Source organism: Salvelinus alpinus, chromosome 6, assembly GCF_045679555.1.
Source record: "Salvelinus alpinus chromosome 6, SLU_Salpinus.1, whole genome shotgun sequence".
Taxonomy (NCBI): domain Eukaryota; kingdom Metazoa; phylum Chordata; class Actinopteri; order Salmoniformes; family Salmonidae; genus Salvelinus; species Salvelinus alpinus.
The window spans coordinates 79,551,629-79,567,051 of record NC_092091.1 but is presented as its reverse complement, the minus strand read 5'-3'; the positions used below and the strand labels follow the sequence as shown (position 1 = coordinate 79,567,051).

The 15,423-nt window shown below is 49.9% G+C and overlaps 1 protein-coding gene across 6 annotated transcripts in view; it reads right to left on the bottom strand.

Moving 5' to 3' along the window:
* The window catches only part of LOC139579434 (LIM and calponin homology domains-containing protein 1-like), a 132,648-nt gene that overhangs the window by 16,688 nt on the left and 100,537 nt on the right, over positions 1-15,423 (bottom strand). The window lies entirely within an intron of this gene.

Below are 15,423 nucleotides of genomic sequence, written 5' to 3'. Positions count from 1 at the left end.
CTGTTATCTCCTCTCCTGTTATCTGCTCTCCTGTAGTCTGCTCTCCTGTAGTCTCCTCTCCTGTTATCTCCTCTCCTGTTATCTCCTCTCATGTAGTCTCCTCTCCTGTTATCTCCTCTCCTGTAGTCTCCTCTCACACACCTGTAGTCTCCTCTCCTGTTATCTCCTCTCCTGTAGTCTCCTCTCACACACCTGTAGTCTCCTCTCCTGTTATCTCCTCTCCTGTTATCTCCTCTCACACACCTGTAGTCTCCTCTCCTGTTATCACCTCTCCTGTCGTCTCCTCTCACACACCTGTAGTCTCCTCTCCTGTTATCTCCTCTCACACACCTGTAGTCTCCTCTCCTGTTATCTCCTCTCCTGTAGTCTCCTCTCACACACCTGTAGTCTCCTCTCCTGTTATCTCCTCTCCTGTTATCTCCTCTCACACACCTGTAGTCTCCTCTCCTGTTATCTCATCTCCTGTAGTCTCCTCTCACACACCTGTAGTCTCCTCTCCTGTTATCTCCTCTCCTGTAGTCTCCTCTCACACACCTGTAGTCTCCTCTCCTGTTATCACCTCTCCTGTAGTCTCCTCTCACACACCTGTAGGAATCTCTCCTGTTAACACCTCTCCTGTTATCTCCTCTCCTGTTATCTCCTCTCCTGTTATAACCTCTCCTGTCGTCTCCTCTCCTGTAGTCTCCTCTCCTGTTATCTCCTCTCCTGTTATCTGCTCTCCTGTAGTCTCCTCTCCTGTTATCTCCTCTCACACACCTGTAGTCTCCTCTCCTGTTATCTCCTCTCCTGTTATCTCCTCTCACACACCTGTAGTCTCCTCTCCTGTTATCTCCTCTCCTGTCGTCTCCTCTCACACACCTGTAGGAATCTCTCCTGTTATCACCTCTCCTGTAGTCTCCTCTCACACACCTGTTATCTCCTCTCCTGTAGTCTCCTCTCCTGTAGTCTCCTCTCCTGTTATCTCCTCTCCTGTTATCTCCTCTCACACACCTGTAGTCTCCTCTCCTGTTATCTCCTCTCCTGTCGTCTCCTCTCACACACCTGTAGTCTCCTCTCCTGTTATCTCCTCTCCTGTAGTCTCCTCTCACACACCTGTAGTCTCCTCTCCTGTTATCACCTCTCCTGTAGTCTCCTCTCACACACCTGTAGTCTCCTCTCCTGTTATCTCCTCTCCTGTAGTCTCCTCTCACACACCTGTAGGAATCTCTCCTGTCATCACCTCTCCTGTAGTCTCCTCTCACACACCTGTAGTCTCCTCTCCTGTTATCTCCTCTCCTGTAGTCTCCTCTCACACACCTGTAGGAATCTCTCCTGTTATCTCCTCTCCTGTTATACCCTCTCCTGTAGTCTCCTCTCACACACCTGTAGTCTCCTCTCCTGTTATCTCCTCTCCTGTAGTCTCCTCTCACACACCTGTTATCTCCTCTCCTGTAGTCTCCTCTCCTGTAGTCTCCTCTCCTGTTATCTCCTCTCCTGTAGTCTCCTCTCCTGTAGTCTCCTCTCCTGTAGTCTCCTCTCCTGTTATCTCCTCTCACACACCTGTAGTCTCCTCTCCTGTTATCTCCTCTCCTGTCGTCTCCTCTCACACACCTGTAGTCTCCTCTCCTGTTATCTCCTCTCCTGTAGTCTCCTCTCACACACCTGTAGTCTCCTCTCCTGTTATCACCTCTCCTGTAGTCTCCTCTCACACACCTGGAGTCTCCTCTCCTGTTATCTCCTCTCCTGTAGTCTCCTCTCACACACCTGTAGGAATCTCTCCTGTTATCACCTCTCCTGTAGTCTTCTCTCACACACCTGTAGGAATCTCTCCTGTTATCTCCTCTCCTGTAGTCTCCTCTCCTGTAGTCTCCTCTCACACACCTGTAGTCTCCTCTCCTGTTATCTCCTCTCCTGTAGTCTCCTCTCACACACCTGTAGGAATCTCTCCTGTTATCTCCTCTCCTGTTATAACCTCTCCTGTAGTCTCCTCTCACACACCTGTAGTCTCCTCTCCTGTTATCTCCTCTCCTGTAGTCTCCTCTCACACACCTGTAGTCTCCTCTACTGTTATAACCTCTCCTGTAGTCTCCTCTCACACACCTGTAGTCTCCTCTCCTGTTATCTCCTCTCCTGTAGTCTCCTCTCACACACCTGTAGTCTCCTCTCCTGTTATCACCTCACCTGTAGTCTCCTCTCCTGTTATCTCCTCTCCTGTTGTCTCCTCTCACACACCTGTAGTCTCCTCTCCTGTTATCTCCTCTCCTGTAGTCTCCTCTCACACACCTGTAGGAATCTCTCCTGTTATCACCTCTCCTGTAGTCTCCTCTCCTGTAGTCTCCTCTCCTGTAGTCTCCTCTCCTGTTATCTCCTCTCCTGTTATAACCTCTCCTGTAGTCTCCTCTCACACACCTGTAGTCTCCTCTCCTGTTATCTCCTCTCCTGTAGTCTCCTCTCACACACCTGTAGTCTCCTCTACTGTTATAACCTCTCCTGTGGTCTCCTCTCACACACCTGTAGTCTCCTCTCCTGTTATCTCCTCTCCTGTAGTCTCCTCTCACACACCTGTAGTCTCCTCTCCTGTTATCACCTCACCTGTAGTCTCCTCTCCTGTTATCTCCTCTCCTGTTGTCTCCTCTCACACACCTGTAGTCTCCTCTCCTGTTATCTCCTCTCCTGTAGTCTCCTCTCACACACCTGTAGGAATCTCTCCTGTTATCACCTCTCCTGTAGTCTCCTCTCCTGTAGTCTCCTCTCCTGTAGTCTCCTCTCCTGTTATCTCCTCTCCTGTTATCTCCTCTCACACACCTGTAGGAATCTCTCCTGTTATCACCTCTCCTGTAGTCTCCTCTCACACACCTGTAGGAATCTCTCCTGTTATCTCCTCTCCTGTTATAACCTCTCCTGTAGTCTCCTCTCACACACCTGTAGTCTCCTCTCCTGTTATCACCTCTCCTGTAGTCTCCTCTCCTGTAGTCTCCTCTCCTGTAGTCTCCTCTCACACACCTGTAGTCTCCTCTCCTGTTATCACCTCTCCTGTAGTCTCCTCTCCTGTTATCTCCTCTCCTGTAGTCTCCTCTCACACACCTGTAGTCTCCTCTCCTGTTATCACCTCTCCTGTAGTCTCCTCTCCTGTTATCTGCTCTCCTGTAGTCTCCTCTCCTGTTATCACCTCTCCTGTAGTCTCCTCTCACACACCTGTAGTCTCCTCTCCTGTTATCTCCTCTCCTGTTATAACCTCTCCTGTAGTCTCCTCTCACACACCTGTAGTCTCCTCTCCTGTTATCTCCTCTCCTGTAGTCTCCTCTCACACACCTGTAGTCTCCTCTCCTGTTATCACCTCTCCTGTTATCTCCTCTCACACACCTGTAGTCTCCTCTCCTGTAGTCTCCTCTCACACACCTGTAGGAATCTCTCCTGTTATCACCTCTCCTGTCGTCTCCTCTCACACACCTGTAGTCTCCTCTCCTGTTATCTCCTCTCCTGTAGTCTCCTCTCACACACCTGTAGTCTCCTCTCCTGTTATCACCTCTCCTGTAGTCTCCTCTCCTGTTATCTCCTCTCCTGTAGTCTCCTCTCAAACACCTGTAGGAATCTCTCCTGTTATCACCTCTCCTGTAGTCTCCTCTCCTGTTATCACCTCTCCTGTAGTCTCCTCTCACACACCTGTAGTCTCCTCTCCTGTTATCTCCTCTCCTGTAGTCTCCTCTCACACACCTGTAGTCTCCTCTCCTGTTATCTCCTCTCCTGTAGTCTCCTCTCACACACCTGTAGGAATCTCTCCTGTTATCACCTCTCCTGTAGTTTCCTCTCACACACCTGTAGTCTCCTCTCCTGTTATCACCTCACCTGTAGTCTCCTCTCCTGTTATCTCCTGTAGTCTCCTCTCACACACCTGTAGTCTCCTCTCCTGTTATCACCTCTCCTGTAGTCTCCTCTCACACACCTGTAGTCTCCTCTCTTGTTATCTCCTCTCCTGTAGTCTCCTCTCACACACCTGTAGGAATCTCTCCTGTTATCACCTCTCCTGTAGTCTTCTCTCACACACCTGTAGGAATCTCTCCTGTTATCTCCTCTCCTGTAGTCTCCTCTCCTGTAGTCTCCTCTCACACACCTGTAGTCTCCTCTCCTGTTATCTCCTCTCCTGTAGTCTCCTCTCACACACCTGTAGGAATCTCTCCTGTTATCTCCTCTCCTGTTATAACCTCTCCTGTAGTCTCCTCTCACACACCTGTATTCTCCTCTCCTGTTATCTCCTCTCCTGTAGTCTCCTCTCACACACCTGTAGTCTCCTCTACTGTTATAACCTCTCCTGTAGTCTCCTCTCACACACCTGTAGTCTCCTCTCCTGTTATCTCCTCTCCTGTAGTCTCCTCTCACACACCTGTAGTCTCCTCTCCTGTTATCACCTCACCTGTAGTCTCCTCTCCTGTTATCTCCTCTCCTGTTGTCTCCTCTCACACACCTGTAGTCTCCTCTCCTGTTATCTCCTCTCCTGTAGTCTCCTCTCACACACCTGTAGTCTCCTCTCCTGTTATCTCCTCTCCTGTAGTCTCCTCTCCTGTAGTCTCCTCTCCTGTAGTCTCCTCTCCTGTTATCTCCTCTCCTGTTATCTCCTCTCACACACCTGTAGGAATCTCTCCTGTTATCACCTCTCCTGTAGTCTCCTCTCCTGTAGTCTCCTCTCCTGTAGTCTACTCTCCTGTTATCTCCTCTCCTGTTATCTCCTCTCACACACCTGTAGGAATCTCTCCTGTTATCACCTCTCCTGTAGTCTCCTCTCACACACCTGTAGGAATCTCTCCTGTTATCTCCTCTCCTGTTATAACCTCTCCTGTAGTCTCCTCTCACACACCTGTAGTCTCCTCTCCTGTTATCACCTCTCCTGTAGTCTCCTCTCCTGTAGTCTCCTCTCCTGTAGTCTCCTCTCACACACCTGTAGTCTCCTCTCCTGTTATCTCCTCTCCTGTAGTCTCCTCTCACACACCTGTAGTCTCCTCTCCTGTTATCACCTCACCTGTAGTCTCTTCTCCTGTTATCTCCTCTCCTGTTGTCTCCTCTCACACACCTGTAGTCTCCTCTCCTGTTATCTCCTCTCCTGTAGTCTCCTCTCACACACCTGTAGTCTCCTCTCCTGTTATCTCCTCTCCTGTAGTCTCCTCTCACACACCTGTAGTCTCCTCTACTGTTATAACCTCTCCTGTAGTCTCCTCTCACACACCTGTAGTCTCCTCTCCTGTTATCTCCTCTCCTGTAGTCTCCTCTCACACACCTGTAGTCTCCTCTCCTGTTATCACCTCACCTGTAGTCTCCTCTCCTGTTATCTCCTCTCCTGTTGTCTCCTCTCACACACCTGTAGTCTCCTCTCCTGTTATCTCCTCTCCTGTAGTCTCCTCTCACACACCTGTAGTCTCCTCTCCTGTTATCTCCTCTCCTGTAGTCTCCTCTCCTGTAGTCTCCTCTCCTGTAGTCTCCTCTCCTGTTATCTCCTCTCCTGTTATCTCCTCTCACACACCTGTAGGAATCTCTCCTGTTATCACCTCTCCTGTAGTCTCCTCTCCTGTAGTCTCCTCTCCTGTAGTCTCCTCTCCTGTTATCTCCTCTCCTGTTATCTCTTCTCACACACCTGTAGGAATCTCTCCTGTTATCACCTCTCCTGTAGTCTCCTCTCACACACCTGTAGGAATCTCTCCTGTTATCTCCTCTCCTGTTATAACCTCTCCTGTAGTCTCCTCTCACACACCTGTAGTCTCCTCTCCTGTTATCACCTCTCCTGTAGTCTCCTCTCCTGTAGTCTCCTCTCCTGTAGTCTCCTCTCACACACCTGTAGTCTCCTCTCCTGTTATCTCCTCTCCTGTAGTCTCCTCTCACACACCTGTAGTCTCCTCTCCTGTTATCACCTCACCTGTAGTCTCCTCTCCTGTTATCTCCTCTCCTGTTGTCTCCTCTCACACACCTGTAGTCTCCTCTCCTGTTATCTCCTCTCCTGTAGTCTCCTCTCACACACCTGTAGTCTCCTCTCCTGTTATCTCCTCTCCTGTAGTCTCCTCTCCTGTAGTCTCCTCTCCTGTAGTCTCCTCTCCTGTTATCTCCTCTCCTGTTATCTCCTCTCACACACCTGTAGGAATCTCTCCTGTTATCACCTCTCCTGTAGTCTCCTCTCCTGTAGTCTCCTCTCCTGTAGTCTCCTCTCCTGTTATCTCCTCTCCTGTTATCTCCTCTCACACACCTGTAGGAATCTCTCCTGTTATCACCTCTCCTGTAGTCTCCTCTCACACACCTGTAGGAATCTCTCCTGTTATCTCCTCTCCTGTTATAACCTCTCCTGTAGTCTCCTCTCACACACCTGTAGTCTCCTCTCCTGTTATCTCCTCTCCTGTAGTCTCCTCTCACACACCTGTAGTCTCCTCTCCTGTTATCACCTCTCCTGTAGTCTCCTCTCCTGTTATCTCCTCTCCTGTAGTCTCCTCTCACACACCTGTAGTCTCCTCTCCTGTTATCACCTCTCCTGTAGTCTCCTCTCCTGTTATCTCCTCTCCTGTAGTCTCCTCTCACACACCTGTAGGAATCTCTCCTGTCATCACCTCTCCTGTAGTCTCCTCTCACACACCTGTAGTCTCCTCTCCTGTTATCTCCTCTCACACACCTGTAGTCTCCTCTCCTGTTATCTCCTCTCCTGTCGTCTCCTCTCACACACCTGGAGTCTCCTCTCCTGTAGTCTCCTCTCCTGTTATCTCCTCTCCTGTTATCTGCTCTCCTGTAGTCTGCTCTCCTGTAGTCTCCTCTCCTGTTATCTCCTCTCCTGTTATCTCCTCTCATGTAGTCTCCTCTCCTGTTATCTCCTCTCCTGTAGTCTCCTCTCACACACATGTAGTCTCCTCTCCTGTTATCTCCTCTCCTGTAGTCTCCTCTCACACACCTGTAGTCTCCTCTCCTGTTATCTCCTCTCCTGTTATCTCCTCTCACACACCTGTAGTCTCCTCTCCTGTTATCACCTCTCCTGTCGTCTCCTCTCACACACCTGTCTCCTCTCCTGTTATCTCCTCTCACACACCTGTAGTCTCCTCTCCTGTTATCTCCTCTCCTGTAGTCTCCTCTCACACACCTGTAGTCTCCTCTCCTGTTATCTCCTCTCCTGTTATCTCCTCTCACACACCTGTAGTCTCCTCTCCTGTTATCTCATCTCCTGTAGTCTCCTCTCACACACCTGTAGTCTCCTCTCCTGTTATCTCCTCTCCTGTAGTCTCCTCTCACACACCTGTAGTCTCCTCTCCTGTTATCACCTCTCCTGTAGTCTCCTCTCACACACCTGTAGGAATCTCTCCTGTTAACACCTCTCCTGTTATCTCCTCTCCTGTTATCTCCTCTCCTGTTATAACCTCTCCTGTCGTCTCCTCTCCTGTAGTCTCCTCTCCTGTTATCTCCTCTCCTGTTATCTGCTCTCCTGTAGTCTCCTCTCCTGTTATCTCCTCTCACACACCTGTAGTCTCCTCTCCTGTTATCTCCTCTCCTGTTATCTCCTCTCACACACCTGTAGTCTCCTCTCCTGTTATCTCCTCTCCTGTCGTCTCCTCTCACACACCTGTAGGAATCTCTCCTGTTATCACCTCTCCTGTAGTCTCCTCTCACACACCTGTTATCTCCTCTCCTGTAGTCTCCTCTCCTGTAGTCTCCTCTCCTGTTATCTCCTCTCCTGTTATCTCCTCTCACACACCTGTAGTCTCCTCTCCTGTTATCTCCTCTCCTGTCGTCTCCTCTCACACACCTGTAGTCTCCTCTCCTGTTATCTCCTCTCCTGTAGTCTCCTCTCACACACCTGTAGTCTCCTCTCCTGTTATCACCTCTCCTGTAGTCTCCTCTCACACACCTGTAGTCTCCTCTCCTGTTATCTCCTCTCCTGTAGTCTCCTCTCACACACCTGTAGGAATCTCTCCTGTCATCACCTCTCCTGTAGTCTCCTCTCACACACCTGTAGTCTCCTCTCCTGTTATCTCCTCTCCTGTAGTCTCCTCTCACACACCTGTAGGAATCTCTCCTGTTATCTCCTCTCCTGTTATACCCTCTCCTGTAGTCTCCTCTCACACACCTGTAGTCTCCTCTCCTGTTATCTCCTCTCCTGTAGTCTCCTCTCACACACCTGTTATCTCCTCTCCTGTAGTCTCCTCTCCTGTAGTCTCCTCTCCTGTTATCTCCTCTCCTGTAGTCTCCTCTCCTGTAGTCTCCTCTCCTGTTATCTCCTCTCCTGTTATCTCCTCTCACACACCTGTTGTCTCCTCTCCTGTTATCTCCTCTCCTGTCGTCTCCTCTCACACACCTGTAGTCTCCTCTCCTGTTATCTCCTCTCCTGTAGTCTCCTCTCACATACCTGTAGTCTCCTCTCCTGTTATCACCTCTCCTGTAGTCTCCTCTCACACACCTGTAGTCTCCTCTCCTGTTATCTCCTCTCCTGTAGTCTCCTCTCACACACCTGTAGGAATCTCTCCTGTTATCACCTCTCCTGTAGTCTTCTCTCACACACCTGTAGGAATCTCTCCTGTTATCTCCTCTCCTGTAGTCTCCTCTCCTGTAGTCTCCTCTCACACACCTGTAGTCTCCTCTCCTGTTATCTCCTCTCCTGTAGTCTCCTCTCACACACCTGTAGGAATCTCTCCTGTTATCTCCTCTCCTGTTATAACCTCTCCTGTAGTCTCCTCTCACACACCTGTAGTCTCCTCTCCTGTTATCTCCTCTCCTGTAGTCTCCTCTCACACACCTGTAGTCTCCTCTACTGTTATAACCTCTCCTGTAGTCTCCTCTCACACACCTGTAGTCTCCTCTCCTGTTATCTCCTCTCCTGTAGTCTCCTCTCACACACCTGTAGTCTCCTCTCCTGTTATCACCTCACCTGTAGTCTCCTCTCCTGTTATCTCCTCTCCTGTTGTCTCCTCTCCTGTTATCTCCTCTCCTGTAGTCTCCTCTCACACACCTGTAGGAATCTCTCCTGTTATCACCTCTCCTGTAGTCTCCTCTCCTGTAGTCTCCTCTCCTGTAGTCTCCTCTCCTGTTATCTCCTCTCCTGTTATCTCCTCTCACACACCTGTAGGAATCTCTCCTGTTATCACCTCTCCTGTAGTCTCCTCTCACACACCTGTAGGAATCTCTCCTGTTATCTCCTCTCCTGTTATAACCTCTCCTGTAGTCTCCTCTCACACACCTGTAGTCTCCTCTCCTGTTATCACCTCTCCTGTAGTCTCCTCTCCTGTAGTCTCCTCTCACACACCTGTAGTCTCCTCTCCTGTTATCACCTCTCCTGTAGTCTCCTCTCCTGTTATCTCCTCTCCTGTAGTCTCCTCTCACACACCTGTAGTCTCCTCTCCTGTTATCACCTCTCCTGTAGTCTCCTCTCCTGTTATCTGCTCTCCTGTAGTCTCCTCTCCTGTTATCACCTCTCCTGTAGTCTCCTCTCACACACCTGTAGTCTCCTCTCCTGTTATCTCCTCTCCTGTTATAACCTCTCCTGTAGTCTCCTCTCACACACCTGTAGTCTCCTCTCCTGTTATCTCCTCTCCTGTAGTCTCCTCTCACACACCTGTAGTCTCTTCTCCTGTTATCACCTCTCCTGTTATCTCCTCTCACACACCTGTAGTCTCCTCTCCTGTAGTCTCCTCTCACACACCTGTAGGAATCTCTCCTGTTATCACCTCTCCTGTCGTCTCCTCTCACACACCTGTAGTCTCCTCTCCTGTTATCTCCTCTCCTGTAGTCTCCTCTCACACACCTGTAGTCTCCTCTCCTGTTATCACCTCTCCTGTAGTCTCCTCTCCTGTTATCTCCTCTCCTGTAATCTCCTCTCACACACCTGTAGGAATCTCTCCTGTTATCACCTCTCCTGTAGTCTCCTCTCCTGTTATCACCTCTCCTGTAGTCTCCTCTCACACACCTGTAGTCTCCTCTCCTGTTATCTCCTCTCCTGTAGTCTCCTCTCACACACCTGTAGTCTCCTCTCCTGTGGTCTCCTCTCCTGTAGTCTCCTCTCACACACCTGTAGGAATCTCTCCTGTTATCACCTCTCCTGTAGTCTCCTCTCACACACCTGTAGTCTCCTCTCCTGTTATCACCTCACCTGTAGTCTCCTCTCCTGTTATCTCCTGTAGTCTCCTCTCACACACCTGTAGTCTCCTCTCCTGTTATCACCTCTCCTGTAGTCTCCTCTCACACACCTGTAGTCTCCTCTCTTGTTATCTCCTCTCCTGTAGTCTCCTCTCACACACCTGTAGGAATCTCTCCTGTTATCACCTCTCCTGTAGTCTTCTCTCACACACCTGTAGGAATCTCTCCTGTTATCTCCTCTCCTGTAGTCTCCTCTCCTGTAGTCTCCTCTCACACACCTGTAGTCTCCTCTCCTGTTATCTCCTCTCCTGTAGTCTCCTCTCACACACCTGTAGGAATCTCTCCTGTTATCTCCTCTCCTGTTATAACCTCTCCTGTAGTCTCCTCTCACACACCTGTATTCTCCTCTCCTGTTATCTCCTCTCCTGTAGTCTCCTCTCACACACCTGTAGTCTCCTCTACTGTTATAACCTCTCCTGTAGTCTCCTCTCACACACCTGTAGTCTCCTCTCCTGTTATCTCCTCTCCTGTAGTCTCCTCTCACACACCTGTAGTCTCCTCTCCTGTTATCACCTCACCTGTAGTCTCCTCTCCTGTTATCTCCTCTCCTGTTGTCTCCTCTCACACACCTGTAGTCTCCTCTCCTGTTATCTCCTCTCCTGTAGTCTCCTCTCACACACCTGTAGTCTCCTCTCCTGTTATCTCCTCTCCTGTAGTCTCCTCTCCTGTAGTCTCCTCTCCTGTAGTCTCCTCTCCTGTTATCTCCTCTCCTGTTATCTCCTCACACACACCTGTAGGAATCTCTCCTGTTATCACCTCTCCTGTAGTCTCCTCTCCTGTAGTCTCCTCTCCTGTAGTCTCCTCTCCTGTTATCTCCTCTCCTGTTATCTCCTCTCACACACCTGTAGGAATCTCTCCTGTTATCACCTCTCCTGTAGTCTCCTCTCACACACCTGTAGGAATCTCTCCTGTTATCTCCTCTCCTGTTATAACCTCTCCTGTAGTCTCCTCTCACACACCTGTAGTCTCCTCTCCTGTTATCACCTCTCCTGTAGTCTCCTCTCCTGTAGTCTCCTCTCCTGTAGTCTCCTCTCACACACCTGTAGTCTCCTCTCCTGTTATCACCTCTCCTGTAGTCTCCTCTCCTGTTATCTCCTCTCCTGTAGTCTCCTCTCACACACCTGTAGTCTCCTCTCCTGTTATCACCTCTCCTGTAGTCTCCTCTCCTGTTATCTGCTCTCCTGTAGTCTCCTCTCCTGTTATCACCTCTCCTGTAGTCTCCTCTCACACACCTGTAGTCTCCTCTCCTGTTATCACCTCTCCTGTTATCTCCTCTCACACACCTGTAGTCTCCTCTCCTGTTATCACCTCTCCTGTAGTCTCCTCTCACACACCTGTAGTCTCCTCTCCTGTTATCTCCTCTCCTGTTATAACCTCTCCTGTAGTCTCCTCTCACACACCTGTAGTCTCCTCTCCTGTTATCTCCTCTCCTGTAGTCTCCTCTCACACACCTGTAGTCTCCTCTCCTGTTATCACCTCTCCTGTTATCTCCTCTCACACACCTGTAGTCTCCTCTCCTGTAGTCTCCTCTCACACACCTGTAGGAATCTCTCCTGTTATCACCTCTCCTGTCGTCTCCTCTCACACACCTGTAGTCTCCTCTCCTGTTATCTCCTCTCCTGTAGTCTCCTCTCACACACCTGTAGGAATCTCTCCTGTTATCACCTCTCCTGTAGTCTCCTCTCCTGTTATCACCTCTCCTGTAGTCTCCTCTCACACACCTGTAGTCTCCTCTCCTGTTATCTCCTCTCCTGTAGTCTCCTCTCACACACCTGTAGTCTCCTCTCCTGTTATCTCCTCTCCTGTAGTCTCCTCTCACACACCTGTAGGAATCTCTCCTGTTATCACCTCTCCTGTAGTCTCCTCTCACACACCTGTAGTCTCCTCTCCTGTTATCACCTCACCTGTAGTCTCCTCTCCTGTTATCTCCTCTCCTGTTGTCTCCTCTCACACACCTGTTATCTCCTCTCCTGTAGTCTCCTCTCACACACCTGTAGGAATCTCTCCTGTTATCTCCTCTCCTGTTATAACCTCTCCTGTAGTCTCCTCTCACACACCTGTAGGAATCTCTCCTGTTATCTCCTCTCCTGTTATCACCTCTCCTGTAGTCTCCTCTCCTGTAGTCTCCTCTCACACACCTGTAGTCTCCTCTCCTGTTATCACCTCTCCTGTAGTCTCCTCTCCTGTTATCTCCTCTCCTGTAGTCTCCTCTCACACACCTGTAGTCTCCTCTGCTGTTATCACCTCTCCTGTAGTCTCCTCTCCTATTATCTGCTTTCCTGTAGTCTCCTCTCCTGTTATCTCCTCTCCTGTTATCACCTCTCCTGTAGTCTCCTCTCACACACCTGTAGTCTCCTCTCCTGTTATCACCTCTCCTGTTATCTCCTCTCACACACCTGTAGTCTCCTCTCCTGTTATCACCTCTCCTGTAGTCTCCTCTCACACACCTGTAGGAATCTCTCCTGTTATCACCTCTCCTGTAGTCTCCTCTCACACACCTGTTATCTCCTCTCCTGTAGTCTCCTCTCCTGTAGTCTCCTCTCCTGTTATCTCCTCTCCTGTTATCTCCTCACACACACCTGTAGGAATCTCTCCTGTTATCACCTCTCCTGTAGTCTCCTCTCCTGTAGTCTCCTCTCCTGTAGTCTCCTCTCCTGTTATCTCCTCTCCTGTTATCTCCTCTCACACACCTGTAGGAATCTCTCCTGTTATCACCTCTCCTGTAGTCTCCTCTCACACACCTGTAGGAATCTCTCCTGTTATCTCCTCTCCTGTTATAACCTCTCCTGTAGTCTCCTCTCACACACCTGTAGTCTCCTCTCCTGTTATCACCTCTCCTGTAGTCTCCTCTCCTGTAGTCTCCTCTCCTGTAGTCTCCTCTCACACACCTGTAGTCTCCTCTCCTGTTATCACCTCTCCTGTAGTCTCCTCTCCTGTTATCTCCTCTCCTGTAGTCTCCTCTCACACACCTGTAGTCTCCTCTCCTGTTATCACCTCTCCTGTAGTCTCCTCTCCTGTTATCTGCTCTCCTGTAGTCTCCTCTCCTGTTATCACCTCTCCTGTAGTCTCCTCTCACACACCTGTAGTCTCCTCTCCTGTTATCACCTCTCCTGTTATCTCCTCTCACACACCTGTAGTCTCCTCTCCTGTTATCACCTCTCCTGTAGTCTCCTCTCACACACCTGTAGTCTCCTCTCCTGTTATCTCCTCTCCTGTTATAACCTCTCCTGTAGTCTCCTCTCACACACCTGTAGTCTCCTCTCCTGTTATCTCCTCTCCTGTAGTCTCCTCTCACACACCTGTAGTCTCCTCTCCTGTTATCACCTCTCCTGTTATCTCCTCTCACACACCTGTAGTCTCCTCTCCTGTAGTCTCCTCTCACACACCTGTAGGAATCTCTCCTGTTATCACCTCTCCTGTCGTCTCCTCTCACACACCTGTAGTCTCCTCTCCTGTTATCTCCTCTCCTGTAGTCTCCTCTCACACACCTGTAGGAATCTCTCCTGTTATCACCTCTCCTGTAGTCTCCTCTCCTGTTATCACCTCTCCTGTAGTCTCCTCTCACACACCTGTAGTCTCCTCTCCTGTTATCTCCTCTCCTGTAGTCTCCTCTCACACACCTGTAGTCTCCTCTCCTGTTATCTCCTCTCCTGTAGTCTCCTCTCACACACCTGTAGGAATCTCTCCTGTTATCACCTCTCCTGTAGTCTCCTCTCACACACCTGTAGTCTCCTCTCCTGTTATCACCTCACCTGTAGTCTCCTCTCCTGTTATCTCCTCTCCTGTTGTCTCCTCTCACACACCTGTTATCTCCTCTCCTGTAGTCTCCTCTCACACACCTGTAGGAATCTCTCCTGTTATCTCCTCTCCTGTTATAACCTCTCCTGTAGTCTCCTCTCACACACCTGTAGGAATCTCTCCTGTTATCTCCTCTCCTGTTATCACCTCTCCTGTAGTCTCCTCTCCTGTAGTCTCCTCTCACACACCTGTAGTCTCCTCTCCTGTTATCACCTCTCCTGTAGTCTCCTCTCCTGTTATCTCCTCTCCTGTAGTCTCCTCTCACACACCTGTAGTCTCCTCTGCTGTTATCACCTCTCCTGTAGTCTCCTCTCCTGTTATCTGCTTTCCTGTAGTCTCCTCTCCTGTTATCTCCTCTCCTGTTATCACCTCTCCTGTAGTCTCCTCTCACACACCTGTAGTCTCCTCTCCTGTTATCACCTCTCCTGTTATCTCCTCTCACACACCTGTAGTCTCCTCTCCTGTTATCACCTCTCCTGTAGTCTCCTCTCACACACCTGTAGTCTCCTCTCCTGTTATCACCTCTCCTGTTATCTCCTCTCACACACCTGTAGTCTCCTCTCATGTTATCTGCTCTAATGTAGTCTCCTCTCCTGTTATCACCTCTCCTGTAGTCTCCTCTCACACACCTGTAGTCTCCTCTCCTGTTATCACCTCTCCTGTTATCTCCTCTCACACACCTGTAGTCTCCTCTCCTGTTATCTGCTCTACTGTAGTCTCCTCTCCTGTTATCACCTCTCCTGTAGTCTCCTCTCACACACCTGTAGTCTCCTCTCCTGTTATCACCTCTCCTGTTATCTCCTCTCACACACCTGTAGTCTCCTCTCCTGTTATCACCTCTCCTGTAGTCTCCTCTCACACACCTGTAGTCTCCTCTCCTGTTATCACCTCTCCTGTTATCTCCTCTCACACACCTGTAGTCTCCTCTCCTGTTATCTGCTCTACTGTAGTCTCCTCTCCTGTTATCACCTCTCCTGTTATCTCCTCTCACACACCTGTAGTCTCCTCTCCTGTTATCTGCTCTACTGTAGTCTCCTCTCCTGTTATCACCTCTCCTGTAGTCTCCTCTCACACACCTGTAGTCTCCTCTCCTGTTATCTCCTCTCCTGTTATAACCTCTCCTGTAGTCTCCTCTCACACACCTGTAGTCTCCTCTCCTGTTATCTCCTCTTCTGTAGTCTCCTCTCACACACCTGTAGTCTCCTCTCCTGTTATCACCTCTCCTGTTATCTCCTCTCACACACCTGTAGTCTCCTCTCCTGTAGTCTCCTCTCACACACCTGTAGGAATCTCTCCTGTTATCACCTCTCCTATCGTCTCCTCTCACACACCTGTAGTCTCCTCTCCTGTTATCTCCTCTCCTGTAGTCTCCTCTCACACACCTGTAGGAATCTCTCCTGTTATCACATCTCCTGTAGTTTCATCTCACACACCTGTAGTCTCCTCTCCTGTTATCACCTCTCCTGTAGTCTCCTCTCACACACCTGTAGGAATCTCTTC